The following is a 10,984-nucleotide window of genomic DNA, read 5'->3' as shown; positions in this document are numbered from 1 at the left end:
TGCCTTGGCTTCCTCCAGCGTCCGGCACATCAGAAGATCCTTGGTGTTTATGGCCCGTGTCTCGGTCTTCGGAACACCCTCCTCGTCATAAATAGGCTCCCCCGTCCTCGTCACCATGGGCTGAGAGTAAAGCTATCCACCCATTGACAAAGACGAAGATACGACGCCGAATCTTGCTCGTCTAGATCCCCATCTTCCCGAGTGTAGTATTTAGGAGGGAAGTTGAAAGGGCTTTTCCACCAGACAAAGGGGGACATGCTACAAAGCTTGGTCCTGAAACTCCCTTCCTCGTCCCTTTCCGGGATGCCATTCTCGCCGCACACAGTCACCATCTTCGACAGCGAAGTGTATGCTGCCCGACTGTGCAAGTGGATAATGTAGTAATGGTCTTTAAAATCCTTGACCGAGTCGACGTACATTTTAAAAAGTTTCCGATCGGCATTCCTGAAGGAAACCCAGCTGAAGCTCCCGTCGGCCATCTTCCGTTGAACTCTGAAACAGCGCCAAAACAAGTCGGTCGTAGCTCCAATGCCCAGGTAGTCACAGACGATCTCGAAAGCCCGCATGAGAGCAAAGGCGTTCGGGTGCAATTGGGACGGAGCCAACGCAAGATGGGCCAATAGTGACACCTGGAAGCTGGTGAAAGGCAGGCAAAACCCGAGCTCCTTGAAGACATACTCGTACATAGCAAAAATGTCCCCACGGAAGTGAGAACAAATACGTTCCTCGGCCGTCGGACAGATCACCAGAAAACTCAATTCGTCGCTCGGTCCTCGATCCTCGACTTCACAGAAGGCCCTAACCAGCGAATCAGTATAACGGGACACCTCGAGCTGAGGCTCCTTGGCCACCCAGCCTAAGTCGACCTCGAAGTCATACTCAAAAAGCGGAGTTAGAGGACACTCCTCGTCAGATTCCGAAGGCACCCCCTCCTCGTCGCCTTCTTCTATCACAATGAGGTGCGAGCTCTCAACCTCCGGCTCCTCAACCTCGGAGCTACTTGCGCTCGTATTTCGCGAATCGTCCCACGAGCTAGAATTGGAGCTAGACTCCGAGCTAGACACCGAGCTGGACCCCGAGCCTGATTCACCTGCATGCAGAAGGAAAAAATGAATTCGATCGATAATCAAATACACCCTTCCACCGCGATGCAAGTGAAAGGGTGGAACGGTGAGCAATAGAGCCACCGACCAAACCCCTTCGAAGAATTCGTTGATCTATGGCCAAGACCCTCCACCGAGAGAAAGTTAACTTAACATAAAAACACAAACACACTCGGGTCCAGCCCCAACAAGACCAGCATATATCTTGAATCCGCCGAGCATAGCTATGAATAAGCCGACGGGTAACTCAAAGGTGCCGGCCACTCCATGAGTCTGACGGGTTAAAACATGAAGAGTTCGAGCAGAAGCGAGAAAAATTTGACTTCTACACTGACCTTCCGCGGTCATCGCATGAATAACCCGGGGAGGAGGCCCAATTTTCGTGTCTGTTTGCCGATTTAGATGGCAAAAACAGCAAAATCATCTCCTAAACACCCCATAAAGTAAAAGAAAGGCATTCAAAAACAAAAGAAACCTCAGACGAACTTGATTCAGACATGACTTCGATGAACTTGATTGCTGGAAAAACACTGGCAAATTGCAAAGTTTAGAATTTGACTTAGAATGCCGAGCATGCAAACGGGGAGCGGAAAGTTCCTAAATGAGGAATTTCGTTCCTTTTTTTAAGGGGTTTTCCCGGAATGCGAAACGTCGCGTCGGCTGACACAGATCCCCTAGGCGCCGCCACCTACCCCTATGCAATCATTACCCTGCCACGTCAGCGAGTGTTACCCACGCACGGCCTTTCAACTTTCCCCTCAGATGACACCGCTCGAGCAACCAGCAGCGGATGAGGACCACTATCGCACCGACCAGCAGTAGCAGAACTCTAAGCTCCTTCCTCGGAACTCCGACTTGGGGGGCTCCTATTCTGGACTGGGCCAAGACTTGGCCCAATCCACTTTCGGCCCATTTAGCCTTAGAGGCCCAGTCCACCCTAAGCTGCTGATCGACGAAGCTTCATGCTCGTCTCCTTCATGCTCGGCACCACGCTCCCCGCGAGCTGGCTGATGCTCGGCATGAGGGCTCCCCACGAGCACCTTCTCCGCCGAGGACCCCGCTCCGCACAGGGCTCCTTCATATTCAACCCTCCGAATAATACGGAGTCCACGTGGTCCCTAAAAGACCGCGTCTCCCACAAACTTCGGAGCGGTTAACCAGGACAGAGGGCACTCACGCACCTCCGATATTTCCGCCTAGGAAACCTGGCAGTCTCCTAGTTGGGCTTGGAAGTCCAACCCAATAGCGAGATCATGGCCCAGCGCTGGGGGCTATAAATACCCTCTTTCACTAGAGGGTCAGGTATTCACTTTTTTTACTAACCTTTAGCTCGTACTTTCACTCCTTTGCTCGTCTACTCACTTTGGCATCGGAGTACCTTGCAGGCACACCCCCTCCTCATTCTTAGAAGATCCAGTCCGAGCAGCCAGCGACGATTCTTCTGATCAGGTACGATCAGGTACCATAATCATCATTCTTAGGAATGTGTTTATTTGTGCCAATATTTTTTTTCCTATGGTTAGATTGATATAAATTAGAACTTGCTGGTTTTCGCATTGGTAGATGAAACTTAAGAGTATTCAATTTCATTATCATCTCTCTTTTAGCTATATAAAATATAATAATCAAAAGATATATGTTCTAAGTTGCTTTCTTATGTAGTTTCATTCATACATGTTTTTCAAACATTTTTGTTTTGGTTTTGTTCTTGTCAAATATAATTGTTTTTTATTCATTTTCTCTTTTTCAAAGTTTAACATTTTTATAAAAAAAAAATGCTATCAGTTACTTACCAAGTCAAGAAACTACATAAATGGTAGCTGGTGTTAGTCCTTGGTCCTGAATGTGTCATTATCAATTAAGAAAAATAATTAGTCACTATACGCAGTATTCAAAAGCAGGCACCTTCTTTCTATTACAGAATCAGCAAAATTCAATGATATAAAACAGAACTAACAAGAGAATAATAACTCCAATCCAAAATGATACGCAGCCCAAATAACATAGCAAAGAAATAACTATGGTATGCCAAACTAGAGCTGTGATTGCAGTCACAAAATTAGCCTCATCCACCAAACGCAAGCTGAACCGCCAAAGTCGAAATCCACAGGGGCTTCGCTCCACTGCTGCCTATCAAACCAGACATAAAATATATCCGCGGAACGAGCACACCATAACAACCTGCATAATAGAAGAACCAGCCGAACCACACTGCTGATATGCAAGGTGCTCCACTTCCGCAGAAAGAAATATGAGCCTGTACAGATCCCGTTTCCACTAAATCAACTCCAATTTCTACTTTCCACCCAATCCAACACATGGTACTAAGCCCGATACATTCCCATGGATTTGTAATACTTTGATCGAGTGAGTAGTGGAACCCCCAATTTTACTTTTAAGCCATTTCCAAGTAATTAACTTTAGATAAGATATAACAGTGAAGCATCCAATTTGGACTCCCTCTGCGGTCTGCACCCGAAATTGACTACAGAAAGCAGCGCCTATCCGCATAGCGCACGTGACTTGAAGAAACATATCATTTCCTGTCTTACATAGGAAATCTCCAATATTAGGCCCGACCCTGCAAAAACTGACACCACAGCAGATAGAACAAGCAGAGTGAACCGACCGATTACCACCTAAACACAACACACTTGAACACAAAGCCGACTCCAGATAAATACCAAAAGACTATGCACCACACCAAAGCATAGCAAACTCCCCTAACCAGCAAACAAGACATAAATTCCTCAAAACTCTGCAAAATCATGCACCGACCACTGCATTTGAGGGGTGTGCAAAAATATGGTTAATTGGACCATATACTTAAACTGAATTGCATTGAACCATAAAAAAACTTAAACCATTTAAATGGATAATAAACTGAACCACATATTATAGCCAATTCAATTAACCAAACTTAAATGAAAAACTAGTTTAAACCGTTTAACTAATTGTTTTAAAAAACATTATTAATAAAATTAAAACACGGTGAAAAACAAGAAAACTTTCGGTACATAAAAGATTTTTAGAAAAATAAAAAATATAATTTTTTTTGAATAAATTTTTTTTTTTTGAATTTTTAATTTTAAAAGATAATTTAATTTTTTGAAATTGAAAAAGAAATTGGTTTTAAAAGAGTTCAAAATATAAAATTGGTTTATGATTGCAAATTGATTATAAACTAGTTTATAAATACAAACTGGTTCTAAACCAATTTTAAATTGAATTGAAACCATTTTATCAATTAATTGTATTTTTATTAAAATGGTTATTGTAAACTGAATTGAACCATAAATGTGGTCTGGTTCAATTCAGTTCATGAACACCCCTACTGCATATGGTCTTTTCGAAAATGCGAACACCGGATCCAAAACAAGTTGGCCAGCAACAAACATACTGTACTGCAGCAATCGCCAGACTCGACATCAAAAGATTCGCTGCAAACAACACTCTAAACTGGCTCCGATCCTCCCTAACTCCATTAATCTTTCCCAATTCATCCGATGCATTCTTTTGGGTTCGTAATCCATTGACTTAACGCATAAGTGAATCCAATTACGTTTTCCTTTAGCCACCTCCACACGATCACCTGAATGTCTTCAATACAAGAATAGTTATGCAGCGATGTGGTTCTAAAAATCTTTTCGTTCCCTCCTTTTCCAAATTATCCAAATACTCGCAAACCAAATGACGGGAAATTTCTCTCTAAGCACTCTGCCTCCGTTGCTTAAACCTGCAAAATGAGCAAAATTCTGTATTGCAGAATTGTGAGATACAAATTTTGTATTGCTTTGATTGCCCATACGTTCTTCCAACTCGTTTTGCCTACAATAATAGTATCATCCGCGAATTGGATATGAGACACATGCACTTCCTCATTTCCAAACACATACCCCTAAAAAATATTCCTCTGAATGTTTTTCAGCATCATAAGATTTAGACCTTTTTCCGCTATAAGGAATAAAAACGGAGATAAAGGGTCCCCTTGCCTCAATCCTTTTTCCATCGATATTTCTTCAGTAGGACTTCTGTTGATTAACACGGAAACTGATGTCGTATGGACACATTCTTTAATCCAACTCCTCCACTTAAGACTGAACCCCATTCTTTCCATCATGAAATCAAGGTATTTCCAGTCCACCAAATCATATGCTTTTTCAAAATCTGCTTTAAACAGAAGAGCTTCATGTTTCCTCCTCGTTGCGTCATCCACTAACTCGTTAGCTATGATGATGCAATCCCCAATTTGTCTCCCTTCCAAAAAGGCAAACTGAGAATCTGAAATTACTTTGTGCATCACTGATTTCAGCCCATTAGCAAGGAGTTTAGACAAAACTTTATACATGCTCCCAATTAGAGAGATAGGTCTAAACTCAGTTAGCTTCATCGGGTTCTCAACTTTCGGAATCAAGGTGATGAAGGAACTGTTGATCCCTTTTGCCATCCTACCATTTGAATGGAACTCTGATATGAACCTGAGCAGGTCCCTTTTTATCACCTCCTAAAACTCCTTAATGAAACCAAAATTAACGCCGTCGGGACCGGGACTCTTCGAGATGGCCTATTCACCCTGCTATAAGTCTGTCATTGTCCTCTTTGCCAATCTTCTTGAAGTCAAAGTTTCTAAGAGATGGCCTATTCACCTTACTTTCTCTAAACACCTCCGAGAAATCCTCAAAAAACTCCATTTTTATCTCTTGAACTCCTGACAAAATTGTGTTTTTAGTTTTTATACACAGGATCTCATTCCTTTTCCTCCTAGATGCCATACACCGGTGAAATAAAGTCGAGTTAGCGTCTGTGGTCTTTGTTTTTTAGATGAGAAATGCTTTTGACACTAAAATGCCACAAATGGTTATGTTGAAATGAAATGGTGTTGTTAACACTGACAAAATCTTGTTACAATGTTCATTTGTTAGTCTATGTTATTGATTGTAGAGTCATTGAATGATTGACTTGATACTATATTAGTGTTTAACAAAGAATAGTGTCAGTGGTTTATTTTTGTTATTTAGACAATTAGTCATATTGAACATTTTGTTTCAATTGGTCCCTTTTTTTGTTAGTTATTATTATAATATATCATTTAATTAATACAAAATACCAAATTTAAAAATATCCTCACAAATCCATGCATTACTAATACAGGAAAAAGAAATGCCTAAATAGTATAGACTACATCAAAATAATAACACCACTGCAAAATAGATACAAACTATGCAGCAAAATTCACTCAACCAAATATCAGACACACCTAAAACACAATTGAACTAGAAACAGAAACTAAACACCAGGTCCTAACAGGCTCGTAAAACCCCGCCACTACTCTGCCACCAGCGATACAATCGACTCCTATACAACACTGCTACAGAAGTCAACTGACACGACCAAACGCCCAAAAAAATCCACAGCTGAATAAAGACGCGGAAAAAATACGATGCAAAAGTTTCGAAGAACCAAAGCGCTAACGAAAACTCATCCCAGCTATAGCACTGGATACTCCATAATAGAATCCAGCTAACACTGAAAAAGTGCAACAACAAATACATACCTAAATTAAAGAAACCATTATTAAGAGGACTGAATGTAAAACACTGAAAAACTGCAACAGCAAATACATACCTAAATTAAAGTAACCATTATTAAGAGGTATGTAATCATGTCAATGATCTCTCCCGCTGAGTTTCGCAATGATGCCTTCAAAAGTTCCAATTAATCCTACCATTGTTACAATAAAGCATGCATAGCTAAACATCCTCAAAACAATCCATTTTTACTCCAAGCTTCAATTTTCATCTGTACAAGGTACATTTCAACTGGAAAATATATAGCCAATGGCCAGAAGTTTATTGCTCCTAAAACTCCAAGCACTTGGTTGAAGTAAGGGAATAAAATTGCAACTTCAGCGGTTGAAATCACAAAGGTTGTTCTAAAACTAAACCTGTAAAGGTTTACCTCAAAAGCATGTAACAGAGGAAGTTTCACTCCGTGGAAATCGTTCACAAAGCCACTGTTTGGGTATTTCTTTGAAAACCATCTATCCACAGTACTATATATTGGTTGACAACATATCTGCCGAAAAAGACGATACAAATAAAATCGTTGAAAAGTGTAAATGGTTTAGTATGAAATATGAACTAAAATTTATGTGTAAGAGATTATGATAGTACCTGATATCCTCCAACTAGTTGAATGATGATACAGACATTGACAATGTCAATAAGCCAGAAAGGTTCATAAAATCCAAACCCTGTCAACAGATTTCCCAAAGCAGTATCTCCAAAAGCCGCATATCCAAAACATCCACAAAATAGGTAGAAGAGTGTTGTAATTGCGATTGAAACCACTGAGGCCTTTCTCATGGTTAGATGCTCTGATGGAGGAGACGTTAAAGTGTCCTATTCTCAGCAAAAGTCAATAATTTATTTAATATGTATATATATATATATATATAAAAATCAGCCTTTACTCATCAAATTTGAGTATGAAATATTGAAAGTACCTCTATCTCAATAAGGATAGTTGAGTATGGATAGGAAAAGCTATTGTCGCCAAGTGCCTGGAAGATTAACCAGACTTTCTCAACAACATTAGCAGTTTGTGCTCCTGTCCCACTTCCCATAATTGTTCCGTTTTCTGCAAGTGAAACTAAAGCACTATCAATAACAATTATAAGATGGATTCTAGAATAGTAATATTGTTATGATGGAAATTCAATCTTACTTATGACAGTTGCTATGCCTAGTCCTACTCCAATAAATGAGTATGAAAATGACATAATAGCAGCCACAATTGAAACCCATGCCTTGTCATGGAGATTCGGTATGAATGACATCAGAATCTGAACAAGTCCGAATAGCATCATATATAAGTTACCACCATAACTACAAGGAGCATTGTGTCCTTCCTTGTGATAACAATTTGAAATCACAATAGCCATGTATTATGAATTAGTAGAATAAACATGTGTCATTGGATTGTTGGCAGGTAGGTAATGGTAAAATGAACGTTTTTTTTGTTAAGTCAAGTTTATTAAAGCGCATAAGTGATGCCATAAAGAACACCAATTCAAAACAGATACAAAACACACCCATACATAAAGACATACTGTAACAACACATTACAATTATTGCTAATACAACTAACAAGCATATCCAACACCAAAATGACAAGCAGATCCAACACCAAAAAACTCCTATACTTGGAACACATCCCAATCCTAATAATGAGACCAACTGCTAAGATACCAGTTCCATTCCAAATTAATAGGAATAATAAGAAGAATTATTTTTATGCAGTATATGACAAAAAAATGACAGCATCTCCATTGACTAAGCTAAATTCAGCACCTGTATAACCACTCTAAATAAATTCAATTTGTTTCAGTCGACACCAAAAATGACACTACCGTCCGGGCCTGGTCGAACTCACAGACACATAGATGATAAACGCCCCATAATATTCTATTAAAATACCCTCCTATACTTCAACCAACTATCCATAGTGACAAAGAATCACACCACGACAATTAGCTTAATACTAATGATAGTTAACTTTCAAGTAATGAATACTAAAATATAGTGACCCTAAAATATATATCATTAACTAATTAACTTTCAAGTAAAATATTTAAATTATCTAATCTAACTCCACGATCCTATCAAAGTACCTCAAACTGGTTGCTGCGATAATTACATAGGCAACCAAAGTCCCATACAAGACCAAGAATTGAAGCAAACCAGCCACATATGTTCTTTTCATACCTAAATCAGCATTAAACTCAATTAGAAGTTGTAATTGTTATTCTAGTTCATGAAAAGTGTATCTATGTTGTATAGTGTTATTACCAAGATTGACTCTAACAGCATTGATGTAAGAGTGGTTTCTTTTCCCGGTCACAGAACCGGGATTTCTATAGCAATCAGATAACAGGGATGAAGAAATGCATGTAGTTGTTGTGCAAAAATGTAGAGCAACTGGCCCTCCAATCCATCCTAATTTAGAAATACTCCACCCTAAAGAAAAAACACCAAAGCCAATAACAGCTGTGATTATATGAGCCACAACACTTCTCACATTTCCTACTGAATACAAAAAAAGAAAACATCAGTATTCAATTGGAGCAATCTTTATACATATATGAATCTTATGATACTATAGACAAGTGATTTTACCTGGTCTTTTGGCATGTCCATCATCATCATAAGCCCCAAAAGCAGTTCTTGTTATTTGAAGTGTGGTGGTCGTGTGTGTTCCATGTTGGTCATGCAGCTTCAGGAACGTTGGATCAGCATGGATGATCAACCAAGGGCCTGGATCTGGGGTTGCATCATGAAGTTCCATGGTTGTTGCGCACCGGATAAGGAGAATTTATTCTTCACAAAAATAATTGAGGGGACGCAGGATCGAACCCACGCCCTCGTAGTTCACATCAGGCCTTTACCAACTGAACCACACACTCTTTGTGTTAAACAAGTGATTCAATTGGCTTATATAAAATGTTGCACACTCATCTAGAAATCGCGCGTGGAGATTTTAATGGACCAACAGCATCATGACACGTCCTCGTCTTCTTCACGCAACCTGCAAACCATTCCATGATTTTGCTACGAATCACCTGCGGTTTTCGTTCATAGCCAATATACCTGCAACAAGCAAAACTGAAGGATAGAAAAACACTTAGAAAGGGGGGGGGGGTTTGAATAAGTGTAGCTTTAAAACTTGTAAGATAAAAACAACTTGCACAATGATTTTTATCCTGGTTCGTTGTTAACTAAACTACTCCAGTCCACCCCCTTGGAGTGATTTACCTCACCTGAGGATTTAATCCACTAATCACACGAGATTACAATGGTTTTCCACTTAGACAACTGCTAAGTCTTGTAGAGTATACTGATCACAACTTGATCGCTCTAGGAATAATCTGCTTAGATACCTTCTAAGACTTTCTAGAGTATTCTGATCACAAATATCAGAACATATGAGGAATAAAAATGTGTTAGAGCATATTCTATCATCATAATATCATAACATTCTTCCTTCTTGCTTCTGATCTTGAAGCTTCACAGCACTCAGCTTGCTTCAAATTTCATGAACTTGCTTCTATATAGAATTGCTTTTCCCCATGTCTTTGCTTCTCATGTTGAGCTTTTTAGAATATCTTCAATCCTGCAAAACACTCAAAGACATAGAACTTGCAAATTCTGTTAGAAATGTGGAGACTTACTCCCAGCAACTGATAATATAAATCAGATCATTTATCACAGCAAATTATGTTAGAAATGTGGAGACTTACTCCCAACAACTGATAATATAAATCAGATCATTTATCACAGTTTCTCCTCCTTTTTGTCATAACATCAAAAAACATAAAAGATTCAGATGACAAACAAACAATATGAGAGAAAAGAAGATAATTTTCATTGATTGCCAAAAGAAGATTATCAGAAGATACTAGGGAGATGCATAGAAAACAGATGCAAGAACAAAAGAAACAACTAAGACACAAAAGACTATGATGAGCCTAGCTTAGACTTAATCTTGGCCAGCATGTCATGAATCCCAGCATTGCTCTCAGTATGCTTCACCATGAAAGAGCGAAATTCTTCGTTGATATCATCTTGCTTGTCCATGCGAGAAGCCAAATCAGCTTAATTCTTCTAAATAACCTCTAGATTCTTCACCAGAAGAGAGGGTTCACCAGAAGAAGCTTCACAACTTCTGTTCAAAGGGACATCATTCTCAACAGCAGCATCCATGGTAAGATCATCATCTTGATTTTCCTCATTAGGAATAGTCTCAGCAGGATGATCTTCAACATCAGCTTCTTCCATAGAAGCATCTTCTTCATACTCCGGAGCAGGAAGATCAGAATCTCC

The 10,984-nt window shown here is 39.5% G+C and overlaps 1 pseudogene; it reads right to left on the bottom strand.

Annotated features, from left to right (window-relative positions):
- Positions 1-6,768: 6,768 nt before the first annotated feature.
- Positions 6,769-9,449, bottom strand: LOC131640872 (probable amino acid permease 7; annotated as a pseudogene).
- Between the last annotated feature and the right edge of the window lie 1,535 nt (positions 9,450-10,984).

The sequence above is a fragment of the Vicia villosa genome, unplaced genomic scaffold (assembly GCF_029867415.1).
Source record: "Vicia villosa cultivar HV-30 ecotype Madison, WI unplaced genomic scaffold, Vvil1.0 ctg.003353F_1_1, whole genome shotgun sequence".
NCBI classification, from domain to species: Eukaryota; Viridiplantae; Streptophyta; class Magnoliopsida; order Fabales; family Fabaceae; genus Vicia; species Vicia villosa.
The sequence above is the reverse complement of the archived record's forward strand: the minus strand, read 5'-3'. Positions and strand labels throughout refer to the sequence as shown.